Source organism: Protopterus annectens, chromosome 10.part0, assembly GCF_019279795.1.
Source record: "Protopterus annectens isolate FY-2018-M chromosome 10.part0, PAN1.0, whole genome shotgun sequence".
NCBI lineage: Eukaryota > Metazoa > Chordata > Ceratodontiformes > Protopteridae > Protopterus > Protopterus annectens.
Genome location: NC_056744.1, coordinates 1,821,837,131 through 1,821,861,059, shown reverse-complemented (window position 1 = coordinate 1,821,861,059; position 23,929 = coordinate 1,821,837,131). Strand labels below are relative to the sequence as shown.

Sequence of the window (23,929 nt, the reverse complement as noted above, 5' to 3'; positions counted from 1 at the left end):
TTGGACTGTCTTCGTTTGCTACTTGACTGTGGACACCTGACAGAAATCGATAACTATTGGTATCCTAACCTTTTTTTTTGTAGTACTTTTTTTCACACACAAGCGCAAACTACAGGCTAGTAAGAGTAACTACAATAACATTGTTTACTTATTACTGTCAAGTCTATTTGTCTGTATTTTTTGTAAGTGGTATTATCCAATGTCTTGTTTCCATAGCCTGTCTGGATCTTTAATGTGTTGTTATTGATCAGTTCAATTATTTAGTATGGTTACATGCATACAATACATTGATTAACTTTAAACCTTTTTATTTGTAGATGAACTGGCGACATATAGAAAAGAGACATCCCAATTTCAAAAATGTTAGAGTAGTGGTAGTATGTTGGTAGTAGTCAAACTTTATAAGCTTTTGTTGTGGATTCTTTTTAATGAACAGATATTGATGGAGCTTATGTTGGGTAGAAGTGTATGGCAGGAATCGGGCACTGTCTTTTGGAAAATATCTTGTTCCTTTCACAGCCTGGTAAATCTGTATCTTTGCAGTATACCATTAGTGTCAAGTAAGAGTAAAAATGGGTTCAAAGTTTGCTAACAGTTGCCAGTATTTCTATAAGAATCTTAAACAAATGAAGGGTGACACTGGCTGTGATATTTATTTTTCTTTGCAACTATACAACAAAGATGTTATCAGTTATTAAATAAAATGTATTAGTTGGATTTTTTTTCTGCTACCTGATTTTTTAAGACTTGTTGGATGTAGAATTGATGGAGATGACTTAAAAGGCATATTATTGTATGAGCACGTCCCGTGGTATTTTTTGCATTTGTAAATATCTTGTGTACAATTTTGATTTTTGGGGGTATAATTGATTGTGTACTAAACATTACTTTTAAACTTGTATTGCCATTTGTAGTATTTTATTTTAACAGGGTCTCTGAGGAAGTCCACCTACCCAATCTCTTGGAGCATAAAATCTGAACAACAAAGCTTAAAATGATGGGGGGGACAAATAGGGACAGATTTTAAGTATTGCTTTTACAAACTTAGAAAGTTGATCGAATAATAATAGGTTTTGCATTAGCATGAATTTTCTGAAGAATGTGCAGTTTTAAACTCAAATGTTTGTCATTGTTTAATGACTTCAGTGGTCAGGTATTTGCCAGAAAGGTGCAGACTTTAGGAAGAACACACCAAAAATATGAGGCAAAAATCTGGACATTCTGCGAAAATCTGTACAGTTGAGAGGTATGGACCCTATTCAGCCACAACATGAGCTCTGAAGCAGTAAACAGTGCAAGTAAACTTGTATAACATAAGTTTATGTAGTTGCACAACTTTAGGCAGTTCATATCTAGTTATTATACAGGTTTTATAAAATAGAACATTATATAGTTCTTGTACAATTGTAATTGAAGCAGGTTTACATTAGGTTTTAATCAGTTTACACAAGTTACAGTAGAGTTTGGTTAATTGAATTTCTCGTAATGTTTACATTTTTTCGGAAATGTTATGTTAGTGTAGTGAAATACCGGTGTGTAACCTAATTTTCCAGATATTTGTGTTTTGTATTACAGTAGTTGAGCAATTTGAGACATCGGTGGTGGTAAGACTTCAGGATGTGGTTGAGTGATATGTTTGAATCTGCAGGGAAGGATGTCTGTAGAGAACGTCAGGTTAAATTTTGGAGTTGATAAACTTGATAGTGTATTACCTGTAGTTTTTTGAAATGTTGGTTGTAGTATGTGGCTTTATGTATTTTATATCAGAGTTTAGATTTTTTCAGTAGTCTGAACCTTTGATATGCTGTAGCAAGAATATTGGTGTAATTTTTCAGGCAGATCATCTATGGGAATGGGGAAATTATTGAATCTAGCTGTTTGTTTGTACAGGAGGAGGTGAATTCTTGATAATGTGCAGAACGTTGAGAGTAACTTAATCTTTTAAAGTAAATAGATAAAGGGATACTTGCTGCCTCCCCCCTCCCATATACACAAAAATGATGGGACTCCATTCAGTAGCTCCTAGGTCTGTAAGGAGAGCCGATTGCTTAGTCTCTGGAATATTTCTGTTTGATATATATTCTAATGGTAGTACTACTGCATGAGGTATAGATAGGACATTAGTCAATGAGTGGCTTTGGTATTAGTCAAATGAAATACAACTCATCAGTTGTTGGTAATTTAATTTCACCGTGATATGTGGTAACCTATGAGTGGGTTAGGGGTTATAGAATGACCAGTTATGTTGTCGAGGTAAATGTTTGCGTGAATTTTATGCTGACCTGCCCACTACACATTTAAAATCCCTAAAAGAATGTTTCGTTGTAGTTAATTTCTGATGGTCACCAATAACTCCCATCATTCAAAAATGAGTGTGACTGGAGCAGAAATATAAACTACTACTACATTGGATTATTCCCACAATTGGGACATAGGAATCGGTATGCATCATTTGCAGTGTTTTGGAAAATTATTTTTTGTCGGCGTATGTTTGAGGAGGGGGAGGACAGCATGTTCTTAGCAGTGACTTTGTCTGGTGGTCTAAAGTTTCTTGTATTCTCTCATTTATAGCTATTGAAAAGTGCATACTCTTAATCATGTTAAAACATACAATTTTAGGGAAGGTAGTCCATTATGTTAGAATATTTTGTGAGATTTTTATGTATGAGGTCCGAGTGACACATCAACATTAGTCAGTGACCAAATCACCTAGTGACACATCAACATTAGTCAGTGACCAAATCACCGTGACACATCAACATTAGTCAGTGACCAAATCACCTAGAGCCAGTGTTTACAACAGTAGCCAGCTCTAACGTGGGATGGTGAGACTTTTTGTGCATATGTTTTTTGAGTTGTTTAGGTACTATGCATTGTTTTGTTCAGAATTGCTACTGTGGTCAGTGGCTATTGCTTGTTTGTAAATGTTTTTGTGAAAATCGTTAATTTTAACGTAGAGCTTTTTTTTGGCTACTTACATTACCATTGGTGATAAAAATTTGTTATTGGGAAAAGAAAAATTTATTTTTTTTTTAGGAAAGCCTTAGGTTTGAAATCCATGTATTTTGCTTATTTGCTTTTGTTTACTGGGTTAGTCTGAACATTTGTGTCTTTTTTGTAGGGACCGGGGGTGATAAACTGCCCGTTATCTTCCTAACTACTTTTATTTTAGATGGTATTGTACACGTAGGCCGCTACATATTTCATTATATATATATATATATATATATATATATATATATATATATATATATATATATACACACAGTATTCGATGCACAAATTCAGATACATATTTTCTGCATTGGGAACGGGAGCTTAGTACAGAATGATTCTACTGTAGTTAATGGAAAGAGAAGGACTTCATGGAAGATGTATTAATGTACGAGTAAGGATAGTATAGTCAGAAGCTTGTATGATCAAGTTTCGGCTGGTCACCATTATTTCTAGTTCAGAAATGTTACATTTCTAAATCCTACATTTTGTGACAGGTGTGCGTTTTATGGAGATGTATGGGTGTTAAACTCTAATTGGCCTGGTCACCTACTCTAATTTAGGTGCCATAGCATGCTGGTTGTATGTGTGTGTGTGTTAGTAATGTGTTCTGCGTATTCATGTTTTAAGTGATTTTTCAGTAGTCAAATCTCAAAAAAAATTGGTTTGTATTTCATTTGTGTTCAAATTCTCATTTTAGGTCCTAAGGTGTCTGCCTGGCACTGTGTTTTTATAAGTCTCTTATAGCTTTTGTCTGTCTTGGAAGTGTATTTCGTAGCCATTTTGAGTTTAAACCAAGACATTTGCTGAAATTTCTATTTGGTCTGTTTTCATTAGAGGATTACCATGGTGAATTCTAGTTTATCTATTTTTATACTTTTGTTAAAAGTGTGTTTTCTGAAGTTTTGTTAAGGTGGGTGAATTTGGGTACTAGACTATTAAATTGTAATGTGTACTCTGTAGCAGGAAGTGTCTTTGTAGCAGTTGACAAATTGTCTTCTGAAACGTAATGTTTGACTTCGTAGAGCAATCATAAATTTTGGTTTGTGGTGGTAACAATTGTACAAGTTTGTATTTTGATCAAAGATAATTCTGGTAATTCGATGTGGGTTATTTGATCATTGGGTGAGTTGTTACGGGCAGTAATAGGTTGATAGCAGGTAACCCAATAAAAAGTGTTTTAAGTTTTATTTAGTTGCTTCCTAAAGAGAAATGGTTTTTGAAGATGTTCAGTGCTAATGTGTTCCAGGAATCAGGATTTTTTGCAAAAATGTTTTCCTTTACTGTTGGGTTAAATTTTGTAAACTTTGCAAGAAAGCAAACCAACGTTACATTAAGAATTAGAAATGTGGTCGGTTTGTTTTGCAAACCGTGGACAAGACTTTTATAAAAATGTGTGTACTGTAGGCCTACCTGGTTAACGGGCTAATGTTAATTTCATAATTATGTCTGCAGTGAGTGTTTGGTTACCCATTGGGAATTAATTTTAAGATTGGGCTTAGTTTCTAGAAATTACGGCTGCAGTATGAAACTTTTATGGGTCATATCCAAGGTCAGAGTTTTTAAAGTAATCTGAACCTTTGAGTATGCTATAGTTGTAAAGTAAAAGAGGGAATACTTCAGTAGTTTGCGAACAGGAGCTCCAGGAGGAAGATGAGATTATCATAGTAAGTTGATGCAGGAGGTCATGGCTTCTTTATACCATATAGTATATTTTTGTTGCGAGTAATCTAGTGCTAATGTTGATTCCCAAAAAGGGATTTATGTTGACCAAAGGAGTATGTATTTTCCATCTTGAGTTATGTAGTCTTAGCTGTGTGTGTTCTGTTTTAATTTGTAGTATGCATTGCATGTTGACAAGTAAGTAAGTTGGTTCTTATTCTTTCTGAGCTCTTAAGGTAAGCAAATGCACTGGATTGTAGTGTCTTGTATTGCTGTGGTTAGACTGAAGAAAGAAATTAATGCTGGCATACACTTATATATGTTAGTAGGCAAGAACTAGCCCCACTGTCCCTGCGGGCCATTTTAAGCCTAGGCAATTTCACTTTTTATGCTTTAATTAATCTATCCTATTGGGTTGGATATTGGCCTTGCTTACCTCATGGTTTATGATTATGTATTATTCTTAATGAGTGTATTTTTGTAGTAAGGTTCCATTCAGGAGCTCCTGCATCTGTAAGGAGGGCTGATTCTTTAGCTTCTGGTGTATAGCCTATATAGATTTGTGTTCTTAGGGTAGTTAAGAGAGCATGAGGCGTAGATGGGGCAGCAGATTGGTAGTATTTGAATCGGCTGTAACTTTCTAGTTACATTGGTAATTAAATCTTAGTATGTGTGGTAATTGATTATGGATAATAAGTTGGCAACGTGATTTTAGGTGCATTGAGGAAAAATGGTTGTGTGAATTGTTTTGACTTGCCAAGTCCACATTTAAACTGTCATTGAGAATGTATTGACACTAATTTGATGGGTTTTTTAATAATAGTGAATGAAGATGCGGTGGTGTTGCTGCGGTAGTGTTGTCGCCTCCTGTTCGATTCTCAGCTAGAGCGTCTTCTGTGTGGAGACATGCGTGAATGGGTGTACCTTTGTTGAAGGTTGTGCATCAGGGCCGGCAACTCGGCACATAAAAATCTACTGGCAATCATTAGTGGAGCGGAGTTCCGCTGTGGCGACCCCTAACTGGGAAAAGACATAAGTGAATGAAGGTGCACCTGGATCAGGAAATGTAAACTGTTGCTACATTGTGTGTGTGTGTGTGTGTGATTGATTCCCTCAAGTAGGACTTAAAAGCCAGTTAGTATACATGCAATTAGCAGTATGTTTCTTTCATAAGAAAGAAGAACTTTGGAGTCCTAAAGTTCTTTGATTTTTTTTATAGATATTAAAACACCAATATAATTTTTTTAACCTGGTTTCTACTAAAATTAAGGTTTCAGAGAAGTGTTGTAAGACGCGTGTTTCTGAAGTAATCAGTTTTTTTGTCCATTATCGGTACTGATTGAGGATGTTGATATTTGACTCGCACTGCGTCTACTGTGAGTGTGTCCTAGATTTGGGTGTATGCCACCTGTTTGTAAGAGTTTCAGTATGTGGCTGTTTTATACATGAAACTGATTCTCTCATATGAAGTTTTTGAGTTGTCCATGTGGCAGTTTGTCCAAAATTCCTGGTAGAGTGAATGCTTTGCATATAAAGTTGCATTTTTCACTTGATTGTAATTGATCTTGAGAGTGTTGTCAACTAACATAGTAATCTTGGTAAATAGTTGCAAAACAACTTTACCACTGTTACTATAACTTTTACTGTCCTTGGCGCACATTTTAAATTTTAAAGCAACATTTAGATTTTGAAGTAGGATTTGATTTTTGTATTTGTTTACTGTGATAGCCTGATCATTTTCACCACTTTTTAACAGTGTACTGGGAAGCTAAGCTGCTGTTTGGCTTGCATAGCTATACTATAATGTATGGTCAGTGATTGCATAGATGAGTAACACCAGGATAGTGTTGTAGACGTAATATGCACATTTCCTGCTTTGGGAATGGCAGCATACAACAAGAAGACTGATCATCTTTCCCTGAATGATTATAGCAAGGAATTTGTGGGTGAAAATAGAACATTTTATTAACATTGGGAGGTAGGAAGAACATTGGAATCTGAAGCTTGTATGATTTTGGAATAGAAATAGTGACCAGAAAAAACTTGTAGGATTTAAGGTAAGTGTGATAAGTTTTAGGATTTCTGAGCTTTTATTGTGACAGGTGTGTTAGTTGCAAAGATGTGTGTGTGTGTTGCAATCAGATTGGACTGATTGTCTACATCTAATTAGAAACCACACTGTGCTGGTTGTGTTGCAAGTCTGCAAAGTGGTTGAAATTAAGTCTGGTTTGTTTTCACTAGGTGGTTACAGTGGTAAGTTCCGTTTTATTGGTTATCGTAGAAAATGTCAAATTTAGTTTTGGGTGTTTATCAGAGTGGGTGATTCGTGCAGAAGACTTTGTAGAAGAAATGGCCTTGTGGTAGTGCGATAGGCTTGAGAGGTTACCTTTGACTTCATAGAGTAAACTAAGTTTTGATTTGTGGTGGTAATGACCTATAACAATTTTCTAGGGCGACTCCTAGTAATTTGTTGTGGGTTAATTATTCCATTGGGTGTACTGTGGGAAGTGAGTGTAAATTCGGTTTGGTTGTCCTGGTTTGAGGAGGAGGCAGACAGTTGGTTTAGTTTCTTGGCCTTCAGTAGTAATGGGAAAGTAGTAAAGGATTTTTGTTAGCCTAGTTACAATCTATGAATGTAACGACTGGGGGGGCGGGGGGGGTAGGACATTCTTAGTCTAGCCAAGTTTTCCTGAAAGAATAATGGTGTCCTGCATCCAAACAGTATGATGAGAGCTAGGCATACGTTGCCTCTCCTCCTAAGGGGCATGAATGCCAGGCCCAAATTTTAGTGTTTTTCTGTAATAGACCGGTCATAGTAGAGTAATGTTATTTGCATAGAGATCCTTGTGGGATGCCATTAGTTATAGGTAACAAAAACTAATAATGCTGCCGTGAAATGCTCTGTGTATGTTTAGGGTTTTGATCCAGTCTGTGGCGAACGTGTGCATGTTACGATTTGATACTTTGGCCAGTAATAATGGCCAGCAGTAACAGAAGCTTTTGAGAAGTGTAGGAATATGGATACAATGTGTTTCCCTTGGTTTCAGCTTTGATTTTACACTGTTAAAAAAATGTTTCTTCAGTGCTATGCATGGGTTTGAAACGTGTAGTGTAGGGAGTTGCTACTTGTAAGGTGAGCTGTGATTTGTTTGTGAATGCATGTTTGTAGAAATTTGGAAGGAGGAAATACAGTAGCTGTAGGTCTTTAGTTGATTGGCTATGTAGAGGCCTGTCGATGCAGTGGAATGATCATACATTTGCTTCTGTGATGTATAGGATCTATGTGTCTTTCATGGAACAAATGTATTAACCTTGATACACTGTCAGCTGCCTTCTAAAGAGATTCAGAAGGTAGTTGACGAGTTTGTAACAAGGTTGGCTTTAATTTTTTGAGGAGCTTTTTGATACTGTCTGGCGACATTACTGCAAGGGTTAAACTTCTGTTCTCTTTTGAATAAGTTTCAAAATGAGGTGTGTGAAACGATGATATAGCAATAACCCACACCTGGGTGTGGGTAATACTGTATTTACCCACAATTGGTGTGGTTTGGTCACAAGGGCGAAGCCCGAGTGGCCAAACAAAGCCAACAGTGGGTAAATGCAGCATTACCCACACCCAGGAGTGGGTTATTGCTATTCTACAATGACGTTATTTAAGAAAAAAAATAATTACTTTTCTTAAATAATGGCGTTGTATAATGCCTCCTTGCTGCCCTTCCGCAGCTGTCTGGTATTCTGCAGCAGTTCTGATGTACTGCGCATGTGTATGCCTACACAGTACATCAGAGCTGTGGGCTAAAGCAAAGGAGAAAGCAAGATCTCCGTTGCTTTTTACAAAATGTTTTGCTATGTTAAACTGGTTTAACGTAGCGGGACAGCTTTAAAAAAAAAAAAGCAACGGAGAAAACAAGATCTCCGTTGCTTTTTACAAACTGTCTCGCTATGTTAAAGGAGTTTAACATAGCGAGACAGTGTGAAGCAACGGAGATCTTGCGTTCTCCGTTGCTGTAAAAAAAAAGAGTTCTAGTAATGGAAAAAGTCCGGGCAACCGGACCTTTTTCCATTACTGTAACTCTGACCTACAACGTGCACACTGACCAATCAGCGTGCACGTTTTTGAATATTAATGGAGGGTTGTTGTATAATGGAAGTTAATAGGGTGCTGTTGCGTAAGTCCATTGCACATGGCTGGATTTAGTCCCACTGATATTAGTGTCACTTAATGTAATGTGCTGTTAGTGGTGAGCAAATATGCATTATTCTGAAAGATAGACGTATTTATTAAACCGAAAACCACACTAATAAAAACAGTGGTCGTATAAAAACAAAAACAATGCAATAACGAGCCATGGAAGTATAAACTGTATTACATAAACCTGGTAAGCACTTTCATTCCAAAAGGAGCTTCTTCAGACCAAGACAAAGACTTAAGTTTTTTTTTTTGTTTTTTTATTTTTTATTTTATTTAAAAGATTACATCAGAAACAGCTGACCAAAGTGAATTAACCCTTTCCTTTTTAAGACTACTTGTAATTCTCCCTTTCGTTTAGTCCAGGGAAATTACATGCATTTAATCTTACCTGCCAACAGTATTCTTTCCAATTTGTCATCCTCAGCATCAAACCTACTAGCATAATTCGATACTTGATCGACCACAGAAATTTTAAAACCAACTTTTTCAACTTATGAACTGTGTTTATTAATAACATGCTTGGCTGTTATTTATTTCTTTAATATCTACATCCCTAGGATGTTCATATATTCCTCTATTAAATTCCCTGCTGGCTCTCCCTATATAAAAAGCCAAACACAGTCCAAATAACACTAATTTTATATATATATATATATATATATATATATATATATATATATATATATAAATATACAACAAATTTAGATTTGCAGTTGTAACCATGACTTAGCTTAATATTAGAATTATTAGCAACCACTTTAATTTCTTTACGTTCCAGAATAAACGGACAGAACCTACATTTCTTCATACCTTTAACAGCTTCTGCTGCTTCAACATTTCTGTAAAAAATAGTCTCATATTTTTTTTCCCCTTTTAGTCACATACTGGTGTCTCCCCAGTAATATTATGGGACTCAAAATTTGAAAGAAACTTCCAGTTTTTCTTAATAATTTGCCTTATACTATTAGCATCTGTGGAATTTTGTAAAACAGACAGACGTAAAATTGTTATCTGTTAAACTTTGTTTTCTGCTCGTTCGCTTGTAGATAGGTTCTCAACTAACAACCTTACTTCATCCTTAGATTAAAGGTTGGATTGAAGCAATTCGTTGTTCGCTGTTTCCAAGCCCTCTGCATTTGGAATAGTCGTGTACAATGACATGACATCTGCTGTCACCAATAATGCAGAACTATCCACCTGCATTTCAGATATCGTATTTTTAAAATGGAAGGAATCCCTAATATAAGAATCACTGCAGCACACTAATTTCTGCTAAAATTGCCATAGATTCTGTCTTCCTGCCTTGACTGGCCACTGTGGGCTGAAAGCTAGGCATATTTAAATCCTTATGAACTTTGGGAAGGCCAGCAAACCTTCCCAATTTGGGACTCCAAATTCTTAAATATTCAGCTAAACTCACTAAAGTAAGCCCTTCTAGCAACCATTCCTCAATACAGGCATCAATGACAGGCTAGGCTTAGTTGGGCCCTTGGGCCGATAGTCTAGTACCTACCTGTGAACCTATGAGTATGACCTCACCACTTCTTCCCATGAACCCATTTTGTAGAATTTTTTTGTCATTTAACATTTTTTCAATTGTACTATAATAGTCAGTTTCTAATATTACAACACCATTTCCTTTGTCAGCTATATATATATATATATATCACACCACACACATTATGCAGTTATTTTTTCCACTGTAATAAAGCATTCCTCTCTCCTGCAGTTAAGTTATAAAATGTTTCATGTGCTTTTGACCCTAATAACTCTTCCATCACTTTTACACACTAACAAAAGAAAATCCAGTTCAGGTTTCAAGCGGGGATTATACAAGCTAGGCTTTTTGAATTGCTCCATTCCATATTCACAGTAGTTACTGAATAAACATTTCAGATTTAACTTTCTAACAAAATGTCGTAAACAATTAATGCTTTCTATAGGGTCTGCCCTTTTTGAAGGCACAAAAGTAAGACCTTTGCTCGGAACCTGAATATGTTCCTTATTAAGTTGGAAACTGGATAAAGTAATAATTTTAAACAAATCAGAAACAGTACATTGTTTAGTGTCCATTTACTTCCTTGGCATATAGTTTAGTTTTGTGGTTCGTTATTGCGTTGTAGAAATATTTATGGTATTCTAGCAAGGTGATTAAGTGAAAAGCTTTTATGGGTTCCTAAATTAGAGGCAGGCAGCAGGAGTTCCGCTTTATTTTTTTGGGTACTTGCGTATTATCGCAACCAGATTTTACCGATAATACCACTTGCTTCCCAGTATTGAAATCCGACAGTTTTTGTGGTGCAAATGTCTTCTCTTTCACACTGAAGGTTGTTTTAAGACTAGTTGTCAAGAGCCACGGAGAAAGTCGCTGTGGCTTTGCACTTAGCTCCACACATGTTGGTAGTAATCTCATTTGTGCATTAATGGTGCTTCCAGCCACAGCGACAGTACCTTTTCATACTGTTCTTCATAACCATTCTTAAAAACCACCTTCTCTCCAAAACATTCCTTTTTTTTTTTTTTTTTCCTCTCTTCCTTGTCAAAGTGCGTGTCACGCTACATGTTTTCCATACAGAAGGACTCGAAATAGTGAGGAGGCATCCCTCTGTGTGTTCTAATTCCAGAAACACGTTAGCAAAATACTGGGTTGTACGAGTCTCGGGAAAGTAATGATACCTGAAACCCAAATGCAATTATGACAATTATTCTTCAGATTTTGCTGCCAGGAAAAAAAAGGAACGTTCATCTGGCAGACTTTGAGTAAACAACATGCTGCTGGCAGTGAAGTGCATAAAGGGAACAGCAGCATGTTTTCACATTTTCTTAAACATTCCCAAAAAAATGCTATTGTTAAAGGAAACGCACTATATGACCGTTATAAACCAGTAACGGTCAGATTTCAATATCAGGAAGAAAGTGTTATCGCTAAACAATGGTTGCGGTAATACGCAATTACCCTTTGCTTATGGGTTTTTTGATAGGAGTTCTTGTTAACGTGGTTAGAGAATGTTTGCTCCTACCTTTTCTTTTTCTGAGTTTGTTAGGACTGTGTTGTATCCTGATTGAAGAATCTTTTCTTCACATGTTGTTTGGGAATTAGACAGTGCTTTGGCTACTGCACCCATGTTTGATAGGCTATCAAGCGTTGCAGTTCTGCAAGTTTATGTATGCTTCTGGCATTCATATGGGCTATTTTCAGTCTTATGTGGGGCTGTATCCTTTTAGAGGTGATAGTTTGAGAGCTCTTGGGTTTGGTTCCGTATTTTCACAGCAAGGTAGGTTTAATACTGATCTGTACAGATGAACTGTGTTTTTCATTTGTCACTTGTTGACCTAGCAAAGCTGAAGAGAAAAGCTCCATTGGTACAGTCAAAGTAAACTTTATTGTCGCTCAGATATACACAGCCGTGCAAGCTAAACAAAATTACTCTGCTTTGGTCCCAGTGCAAGTCCATAACAATAAACGCACAGTTTGGCAGTAAGACTAATGTACATACAGTAAATAAAATATTAAAACACAAATTACCACGACTGGGCAGGAAGACATTAGACTGTATTATACTAGTAGGCATTGCAAGACTTTGACTTCACATTGTGATTGCTTAGAATATTGCACTTCATCAGTTGTATGATGTATTCTGATGGTCATATTGCACATGTATGGAGTGGTGACTTATTCCTGACTATTGCACATTCTGGAAGTAATGGCGTAAGAAATCATGCTAACTGTACAGGTTATTGAAGCAATTTGCCATAGTGATTAATGTAGCTGATACGTCATAGCTAGTAGCATATTGATCTAATTATTCGCTGTCATGCCTGGCATTCAAGTTCAGCAGCCTTATAGATAGAGGGAAGAAGCTCCTGTTCAGTCTAGATGTTTTGCAGTCTAAGTTGCGATAACGCCTGCTTAGGAAAGGCAAAAGTACATGCCATGGGCAGGGAAAGTGGATCATTGATTATCTTTCTAGACCTTCCCACACATGGAGTCTTGTACAGGTCATCCATAGATGGAAGCGAGGAGCCAATGACTTTTTTTCCCCTTTCCTCACTACCCTCAGGAGACGCTTTGCAGGCGGTTGCCATACCAAACTATGATTGAAAGGATGCTGTCTGTTTCCCTGTAGAAGGCTTTAAGGATGGACTGAGACAGGTTTACCTTCCTCAGTTTCTGTAAGAAGTGCAGACGTTGTGCTTTCTTCACTGTTTGGCTAATACGAGTCGACCAGGATAGGTCATCTGAGGTGTGCACTCCCAGGAACTTGGTGTTTTTGACTCTCTCCACTGCCACCCCCTTAATTTCCAGAGGTTGATGCATCTCCTGAAGTCCACTATTAATTCCTTGGTCTTGCTTACATTTAAGGCCAGATGCTCCACTTCAGTGTAGGCTGTTTCCTCACCATTTTGTCAAGACTTGTGACGGTGGTATCATCTGCAAATTTGATGATTTGTTGGATTCATGCTTGGCCATGCGGGTGTGCATCAACAAGGTGAACAGCAGAGGACTCGGGACGCAGCCCTGAGGGACATCTGTGCACAATGTAATATTGATTTAAGTGTTTTTTCCCAAAGTACAGTATCCAGTTACTTAGGGTGATGTTGACGTCCAGCTGGATCAGCTTTGATATCAGATTCTGGGGGGGGGGGTTGACTGTTAAAAGCAGAACTAAAATCCGTGAACAGCTTTTTGACCTAGCAATTTTTGTTCTCTAGATGTGCCAAGGATACATGAAGTCTTAAGGCTTACCGCATCAGCTGTGTAGCGGTTAGATCTATAAGCAAACTGTAATGTATCCACTGTTGCAGGTAGGCTTGAAGAGATATGGTTCTTGATCAACCGCTCAAAACACTTCCTTACTGTTGATGTAAGAGCGACTGGCCATTAATCATTTAGGCTTGTCTGTTGGGATTTTTTGGGTAGGGGAATGATTGTCCGTACAAGATGCAGTATAAATTAAACCTTCATGTCAACTTTGATAGACTGTAGGATGTGGGTCTAGTTTACATGACATTTTATTTAATAGGTTCTACTTGTACATAACACTGGTATAATGCATTCACACTCGTGTCATTGCAGTATCTTGTTGCAGAACAGGAGTTTGTATGGGATGGTTGTAAACGTGGATGTGCATGAGCATTATCCAGTAACTCTGTATTTAGATGTTACACTATTCTGCTAAACCCAAGTGACAACCTGGCAAAATTAATTCCTTTCCACCTGAATGACCCCCTCTATGAATGCAAAATCCTTGGCTGTCCAATTTCTATGTACATGTAAACAGCTCTATAGAAATATCCATTTCCCTCCAAAATAAATATTAATGCCAACTATAAGACTCAAATTCTGTGGTGGAACCCAGACCTAAATAAGGCTCTACAGAGTAAGGAGAAAAAACTCATTGTATGTAACCTTTCAACCCCCCCCCCCCCCCCCCAAAAAAAAAAAAAAAACTCTCTTGCCGCTCTGAACAGGACATTCCTGTCCCTGATCAAATCTGTCAAAAGTAAGATAAAAAAATAGCCACTCAGGCAAAAGGTAATCAAAAGCCACCTTTAACTTTGTTCCAAACCTCTGAAACCATGCCCAACACTGCACAGAGCTAATGGAAAATTATATGGGATATTCTGATCACAAGGATATACTCGGTGTACTAGTGGATTAACTTGTTAACCTCATGCTGAAAACTGTACAGAGCTAATAGTAAAGGATATGGCATACTGATCAGGAGGACATGGTCTGTTAGTGGATAAATGTAGCTCTAACTTCACCCCCCCCCCGCCCTTCCAGATCACATACCATTGCACCCCCCCCCCCCAAAAAAAAATTCCAGGAACACGTTTTCAAGGCATTATACTAGGCCAAGACCACTGCTGCTTTTTGGTCTGATAATGTATCAGGATTCCTACTGGTCAGCCTGAAACATGACCTATCAACTCTGCAGAGGTTCCTCCGTATCAACTTCCAATCAGGGTTTGTACCAGCCAAGTAGAGGACTGCAATAGTTATCCCACTGCACGAAGATAAATGTCATCTGATTCCGAAATCTATAGTGTCTGACCAGTTCATCTGTAATGCTATGGAAACGGACACAGGCAGTCTACAGACTTTCAGTTTGAACCAGTTTGGTTTCATCAAGGGTAGATTTTGACTTCTTAATCTGGTTGATGTTTTCAAAAAGGTTACTGAAGCATTGGGTGACACTGCATATGTAGAACTCGCAAATGCATTTGACAGTTTCTCACAAAAGTATACTGGATAAATTCATCCAGCTAAATGGAAAATCCCTATGCAACTTGCTTGATAGCAAACTGTCTCGCATGTAGAACCTAGGATATTGTGGTGGGTAGATTGACCTCTTCCAAAAGACCTGTCACTAGTTGTGTATTCCAGTGTTTAGTCCTTGGTCCACTGCACTTTGGCATCTGTTTCTCAGAGGTTAAAGCTAATGTTGGAGGGATTGGCAGACCCAAATTTGCAGATAGCTGTAAACTTGGTGCTGTCATAAGCTCACAAGGAAATACCAAGATCCCTTAGGAATGGATTTTCCAAACAAACATTTGGTGTCAAAGCCATGACTTAAAATTGAAAAATGTAATTTTAGTCTTCAAGCAATATTTCCTTGCAACTAACATGCAGACAATCTTCTTCTTTCGGCTTTTTCCCAGTTAGGGGTCACCACTCATGATTGGCAGTGGAGTTTTATGGTGTTGAGTTGTCAGCCCGGCACCCAGCCTTTCACGGAAGGCATGCACTCGTGCCTAGGGCTAATTTACAGTATCCAGTCCACCTACAGTGTGTCTTTGGGATGTGGGAGGAAACCGGAACACAGGGAGAACATGCAGACTCTGCACAGAATGCACCCCAGCCGAGGATCGAACCGGAGAACCTCTTGCTGTGAGTGGCATTGCTAACCGCTGTACAACTGTGGCTGCCCAACTAACACGCGGACAATATGCCTCTGAAAATTGACCTAGTAGTGGGGGATATGGGGACCCATGTAGACAGTGCTGTTCAACCACCATTTATCCAGTGTTGTAAAAAGGTGTCTCGTATTGTACAGTTTACTAGTATGGTTATCGCTTCAAGGTCCAGGAAGTAATCCTTTCACTGTGTTTTTCACTCACTGAACTGATAATTAGTATGTACCTTTCCAAACTTGACATAACTTGAGATACCACAATGCATTATCCCCAAGAAAATCAAAGGCCTTAGTCTTAAAAGCTGAGAATTTCAAAGCACTGTCCCTCTCTTCTGGTTTCTTACAGGCTATTGAGGGACTGTCTTTGCCTTGCTGACAGTCTCTATTGCCCTTATGCTTTCAGACGTACTTCCCATCCACAAGTCCAATAGTGAAATAAGCTCATAATCTTTTATGCAGATTCTTGGATGGTTCTATCAGAAAGTACCACTTCCCGGAATTGGCTAAATAGCACATGAGAGAAGGTTAGATAGCGCTCTCAGAAAATACCACTTCTCTGGAATTGACTAATGTTTATACAACCTGATGGAAGGTTAGATAGGTCTCGCAGAAAATACCACTTTTCTGAAATTGTCTTGCTTCACTTTGCATGGACAGGAACTCTCTTTCTGAATAATTTGGATGAGTGGGTGGGAAATGGCAAGTTCACTTGTGAATTGGCACCCTTTTCCCTTATGGACCGGGGTAACTTGTAAATGTCTACCTGCCTTTGGGCTGTTCAGAATCCTAATACAAGGAGCCCTTAGTTTTAGACCAGATATTTTTAACATTATTAATTAAGTGGGAATGCATGGCTAGGATTCTGAAAACCCTTGCTGGTCATATCAGGTTGTCAAACATTTAAAAGTTCGGACGTCATATGGTTGACACCATATGAGCGAACATTTAAAAGTTTGAACGTTTCAACGGAGATCTCTGTACAGTGCGGAATGGGAAGATTTCCCTTTTCTGCACTTTAGTGCGATCTGGAAGTTGGTATATTTTAAAGAGCGGGGGATGCAGGGGTGCTTGCCCCCTGCTTAAACCGTTCAGGTGGGTTTTTTCTTTGGGTTTTTTTTATTATATTTTCGAACTTTTAAAAGTTCGATCATATGGTGTCGACCATATGACGTTCAAACTTTTTAAAAGTTCAGTATGTAATATAGATGCTAAACATGTACATACGGATAAAAATATTAAAGTGGGAGTTGGGCGTTATTCATCTTGCTGTAGGGTAATGTTTCCTTTGGGGTTAGAATAGTAAGTATTTAGTTGTGGACAGCACTGTCAAGAAGTTTTAGTCTGAGTAGAGTGTGTAACAGTAGTCCTAAGAGACTTACACTATAATACTTAATACTTACAGATAGTTTTTCATCTATATTACTATAGCCCATGTGTTTTGGTAGGCAAGCAGGATGTGTGAAAGTGGTGGCATGGGAGAGGGTTGCCTGGTGGACAGCAGGATCGTAGGCTGGAGTCCTTGAGATGGTCCTTTCAGCTGAGGCTTGGAAGTGGACAGGTTGAATTTTAGTGGTAGAGAGTTCATTCCGTAGTTTGGAAATTTTTATTTATTTTTTTTTAATTGTGTCAGTAAGTATTTTAATGGTCATAAATTTAATGGCCTGTTTAAATATTTGGGCAGTTACAGTTGGTGCGTATGGGATGTGGGTGAGTTGGGGTAAGGGTAACTTATGGTAATTTAGTCGAGTAGTAAGTGCATATGAGGCATGCACAGCCAGAGCTTTATGACTGGCATATTTGCTTGGGCTCTTGTGTAATAGTTTATATGTAAGTGATGGTATCTGTTATTTTTGTGAGAAAATAAAATTACTCTGAAGAAATGTGATTTTTAAAGAAGTTGGACATGGGGTGGGGAGCTAAGCCGTGTAAGCACAACCATATGTTCATCTTGGGGTGCAAGTCAGAGGGAAGGAAAGCAGTTCAATCTGGGACAGTATTGATCTAGGAGTGTGCATGTCAGTGTATAGGCTAGGCTGTTCAGTGCTATAACAGGTGTGAAAGTGTAAAGTCTTTCCACCAACAGTAAAGGATTGATGTTCTTGGAGGTACTATGTTATGGTAGAGCTGTTATCTCGAATGTGCGACAGTCAATGCAGTGTAACAGAAAGCAAGCAGGTGCTTGTTTGCTAATAGCATTGCTATCTTGGAGAGAAAATGGGATACTACAAATCAATAGTAACCCCATTACACAGGTTACAAGAAAAATGACAAGTGTAAAATCTGACTGATGCAGGTAGAGCAGTGTAAAAGCAAGCAGGTGCTGGGTCTTTGCAGTCAGTTTTCAACAATGTAGTTAAGGGCAATCCCAGCTATTATTTTCAGGTAACACTACTAAAAGCCACAGTTTTTATAAGGGGTAGCAAAATAGTCTGCTAATCAGTTGCAGAATAGACAGACTGTATCACTTCTAATACCAGAAGCAGCCTGCTAAGGATATAGCCTTTTGGGAATGGACAGATAAGTTCCTTGCTGGTGTAATCAGATAGAAGTAGAATGGGAAAAGCGTCTGGAATACTTTGTTGGGAGTCTCATAAACTTCACTTTTGTTGTACCACTTCATTACTTCGTTTTTAAGTAAAATGTCCAATTTCTGTGTAAAATAAAGGGCTCATCTTTTTGCATATTGATTAGACCAGATGAGAGACCAGTTGAAAATCTTGTGGAACTAAAGTAGTTTGTTGACATCCTGATGTGATAAATGAAGATGCTGTGTCAAAGGGTGACGTATCTGAGCCACTTGTGGGTTGAGAGAACATTCATTAAAAACACACGTACATTGGTTCAAACAAATGCAGATCATTTTTTACTAGATTCCCACTTTTATTCAGTTCCTGGAGTTTTCAGAGTCTGTTCATTTACTCTGCTCATCCCGAAACAGGTGAGCTCTTTATTTTACCAGAGTGTTTTTACATTATTACAAGTAACTTTAATAAATCTTAAACCACAGTTGGTATTGTAGAAAGATTCTTTGATATGTTTACGGCTTTCATTTTAATTGTACTATAAAGATGTTCTTCGTTCCCCATTGCTGCAGTCCTTACTATTGGGTGTAGTCCGCTGTCCAGTCGGCCCGAATACCAGAGTATATGGCTGACGTCGGTCAGGGCGCATTAGACTGGCGTCAGTACGTCAGGGTACTAATGCGCATGACCGACGTCATATCCTCAGTCTTTTTTGCCGCATGGTCCGATGCAGAAGCAGTTTTGCGAGTGCAGGTTGGCGTTCTGAAATATTTCCGAAACCGGAGTTTCAGACCGAAGCAGAGTTGGCTAAGTACCCCGTTGGGGAACATTTTGGTTTTTTCTTGCCTCAGTATTTAACCGGATGTCAGAAAAAGTGAATAACTGTATTTCTTGTGGGAAACAGATACCTCATAGGGATTACCATACCTTGTGTATACCTTGTTTAGGGCCTGAGCAGGCACTTGTTGGTTGCCGCTCTTGTGCTAGGTTTAACAAACGCACTATTAAGAGGAGGTTAGACTGTGCCAGGTTAGTGTTTGGGAAGCGTTGCAATTATAAAATGCCGTCGGATGCTCCGGCGCCGCTTCAAGAAGCGCAAGGACAATACAGCGAAGCCTAGGGTTGATGAACCGGCAGTCCCGGACGTCGGTTCTTTAGAAGGCTCTGTGGAGCCAGAGGTTTTGCCAGGAGTTTCCATGGAGTCTCAGGCAGAAACTTTGCTGTTACAGGATGTGCCTTCTCAGGAGGTAGGCCAGGCTGAGGGGCTTCTCAGGTAACTGTTCTTCCTTCTCTTCCCAAGGTAGTTAGAGCCTCTCCTTCTGTTGCCAAAACTTCTTTGAGAGGTAGGCCAAGTTCAGCTTCAGTGGGGGCTTCTCCTAGCATTTCTGGTTCTGTACCTAAGAAACATATGCTTAAAATGGCAGAAGATTTGATTACTATGATTAGAGGTTCTATGCCCCCTCCTGATAAGAGGCCTAGGGTGGAACCGGAGTTTGATAGTTTTGAACAGTGTTCAGAGGCTTCTGAGTCTTCTGCGGAAGATTTGCAGGAGTATCCTCATTATTCTGATTCTGATGTGGATGATTCCACTCCTACAGCTTCTCCTCCTGAGGATTTCTCATTTTCAGAGACTCTGCATTCCATGAGGGAGCACTTTAAATGGGAAGGCCAGGATTACTCTGATTCCAGGGAAAGGCTTAGGGAATTCTTGTTTTTACCCCAGCATAGGCCCTTAGCTATACCTCCTGTGTTGAATGTGGTGGAGGATGTTTTTGCAGAGGCTTCCCTTAACCCTGACTCTTTGCCTCCTGCTCCTGTTAAACCTGATAGGTATTATAGGGTGCCCGAAGCTCATAAGTATTTGTTTAAGAGTCCTAGGGCGGATCCAGAAACTGTTTCTCAGGGGCCTAAAGGTGTTAAGGCCTCTGTGGTTAAAAATCCTGTACCCACTGATAAAGAGGCAAGGGCTTTGGATAGGTGGGGAAAGAAAGTGTATACTTCTTCCACTCTAGCCATGAGAGCGTTGAATTGTCAGTTTCACATGCTAAAATATCAAAATTATCTCCTTTCACAATTGAAATCTAAGGTGGATGCTTTGGCGGAAGGTATTGAGTGTAAAGAGTTGCTGGATTTGGTTCATGTGTCTGAACAAGTGGGTAAGCATTCTTTGCAATGTGGTTTTGATGCTGTACAGGCCTCCTCGAGGGTGGCTGCCACTAGTTCTGTTCTTCGCAGGCATGCCTGGTTGAGGGATCAGAATTTAGCTGAGCATGTTAAGACAAGGATTTTGGATGCTCCTTTACAGTCTGATGTGTTGTTTGGTTCGCCTGTGGAAGCAGTTTTAAAGAAAATGGAGGACAAAGCTAAGTCTATGCAAACTGTTAAAGATTTTTTGCAGGTGCAGCCACCGAAGTTTAGTAGAAATTGGCCTGCTAAGGGGTGGACATATCCTGCTTATGATTCCCAGTCTAGGGGTAGGTCTAGACGTGGTAGGGGCAGGGCTCAAGGTTCTTTTAGGCCTAGAACAGGGAGTTCACCTGCTCAGACTTCTGCTGAGGGTAGGGGTCAGTCCTTTCGTAAACAGACCCAATGACCTGCCTTTTCAGCTGCCAGTAGATTCTCGTCTGGCAGCTCCTTTGGGAGGAAGACTGTCTCTTTTCAAAGAAAATTGGGATTTAATTACTCAAGACAGATGGGTGTTGGATATCATTCACCACGGTTACAGGTTTTATTTCCACACAATGCCCCCTTTCAAAGGCATGCCAGACGTTCCTCCTCCACAAAGAAAAGAGGCTCACAAGCAAGTTTCTCAGTTACTCCAGATGGGGGCCATTCAGCCAGTCCCTGTATCAGAAAGGGGCCTAGGATTTTATTCTCGCCTGTTCCTAGTACCAAAGAAGGGGAACACGTGGAGACCAATTTTGGATTTATCTATCCTCAACACTTATCTGGACATTCCCAAGTTCAAGATGTTGACATTACAACAGCTTTTACCTCTGCTGGGCAAAGATCACTGGATGGTAACTTTAGATCTCAAGGAAGCTTACCTTCATGTGCCTATAAGGCTAAGTTGCAGGAAGTATCTGCGGTTTCGAGCTGGAAATTCTCATTATCAGTTCTCTGCATTGCCCTTTGGCTTATCTACTGCCCAGAGTATTCACAAAGGTTCTGGCTCCAGTGATAGCTTACTTCAGGCTACAAGGAATTCAAATCTATCCTTACTTGGACGACTGCCTGATTCTGGCTCAAGAAAAGGAAGACCTTCTACAGCATCTTGAATATGTTATAGCAGTGCTAAGATGCCTAGGGTATTCTGTGTGCGAAATAAAGTCCAGTCTAGTACCCTCTCAAGACATGTGCTTTCTGGGTGTGAGACTGAATACAGCAGCCCAGATGGCCTTTTTAACCCCGGACAAGCAAAAGAGTCTATCACTTTACTTCCATCAACTATCTCATCAGTCCGTGCTGACTGCAAGGACAGTCCTTCAAGCATTAGGGTTCATGGCATCTTGTATTCTGGTGCTTCCCAATGCCAAACTGCATATGAGGAAGCTACAATGGTATCTCAAAAATGTATGGACACAGCACTTCCAGGATTTGGACACTGTCATTCAAATAATACCTTGCCTTCAAAAAGAATTTTTGTGGTGGGCTCAGGAATGTCACCTAAACAAGGGACTCTCTGTGACCCGGCCAGAGGCGAGTCAGATTTTAACGACAGATGCCTCGGACTTTGCTTGGGAGCTCATCTAAATGGAAAGTGGATACAAGACAAGTGGCCTGCCAGACTACAGCATCTACATATCAACATGAAGGAGATGTTAGCAGTCCAGTTTGCATTAATGGCTTTCAAGGAGTTACTTCTTCCAGGGCAGGTGTTGATTCTAACAGACAACACAACTGTCATGTGGTACATCAACAAGCAAGGGGGAACACATTCTTATCCTCTATGCAGGCAAGCAATGATTTTATGGGAGACTGCGCTAAGCTTGCAACTAACTCTTCAGGCAAGGTTTCTGCCAGGAGCACAGAACTCCTTAGCAGATGTGTTAAGCAGGCAAATCATGGATCCCCACGAGTGGAAACTGGATCTTCATGTATTTCAGAAATTGACAGTGTCATGGGGAACTCCAGACATAGATCTGTTCGCTTCTCCACTAAACCACCAGCTGCCAAGTATTGCACAAAGGGGTTTCATCACACAGCTTGGAAAGTGGATGCTCTGTCTTTCAGTTGGAAAAACCTTCATGTGTATGCCTTTCCACCTCTGCCTCTTCTTCCAAAGGTACTATTAAAGGTCAGACAAGACAGGCCAAGGATGATTTTGATAGCTCCAGATTGGCCTCGGCAACACTGGTATCCACTACTACGGAGTCTGGTAAAGAAGCCTCCATGGCCTTTACCTCTGATTCCTCATCTGTTATCTCAGCAGGACGGTCATCTGCTCAATGTCAAGCTTCACTCTCTTCATCTAACAGCCTGGCATATTCTGTGTTGAAACACAGCAGGTCTCAACTTCCTCAACAAGTTTTAAATGTGATTATGGAAGCTAGAAGACCGAGTACAAGGAAAGTGTACGCAGAAAAATGGAAGAGATTTTTATTTTGGAGTACAGCAAAGAATTTGGAGATTTCTGAGCCTAATTTGAGTGTGGCTCTTCAATATCTTACTGAGTTATTGGACAAAGGTCTGTCCTTCTCCTCCATTAAGATTCATGCTGCAGCAATTTCAGCTCACTATGATTGTGACCCACCTTTGTTTTCGCATCCTTTGTTCAAGCAGTTTCTTAGAGGGGCAAAGAATATAAGACCCCAATGAGAGCTCCTACTCCTGCTTGGGATCTCAATTTTGTGTTGGAAAAACTTACTCTACAACCTTTTGAGCCTGCGGCTACTACTGAATTGAAATACTTGTCATGGAAGACTGCTTTTCTGTTGGCTATTACTTCTGCAAGAAGGGTGTCTGAGTTGCAGGCCCTTATGGCAGTAGAGCCCTTTTGATTTTCCATAAGGATAGGGTATCATTACGTACTAATCCTTCCTTTATGCCTAAGGTGGTTTCTAGTGTGGCTTTAAACCAAACTATTCATTTGCCTACTTTTTATGCAGACCCCAAAATAAAGGGAAAAGATTTTGCACACTTTAGATGTACACAGGCAATTGCGTTATTATTTAAGCAGGACTAAGGATTTTAGGCAGTCTCAGCAGTTGTTTGTTTCTTTTGCTTTGAGTTCGCAGGGCAAGCCTGTGTCGAAACAAACTATTTCTAGGTGGATTGGCTTTTGCATTGCATTTTGTTATTCCCATCATGGCAAGGAGATTCCAGCTGGGATTAGGCCTCATTCCACTAGGGCTACTGCCACTTCAACAGCATTTCTAAGGGGGGTGGCAACTAAGGATATTTTGGAAGCAGCTACTTGGAGTTCAGTGCATACTTTCTCTAAGCATTATCACCTTCCTCTCTACTCTAAGTCTAGGGCTGGTTTTGCCACAGCTGTTTTGCAAGGCATGTTGTCAGCTCCTGCTTCTTTATGATTTGCCAGCCTCCCTTACCTCTGCTTTGGGATTCTACCCAATAGTAAGGACTGCAGCAATGGGGAACGAAGAACATAGTACAGTTTTGTACCTACCATAAATGTA

At 39.4% G+C, this 23,929-nt stretch overlaps 1 protein-coding gene across 6 annotated transcripts in view; it reads left to right on the top strand.

Annotated features, from left to right (window-relative positions):
- Window positions 1–23,929, top strand: part of LOC122814063 (serine/arginine repetitive matrix protein 2-like) — a 1,651,944-nt gene that overhangs the window by 1,348 nt on the left and 1,626,667 nt on the right. The gene's annotated exons all lie outside the window — the stretch shown is intronic.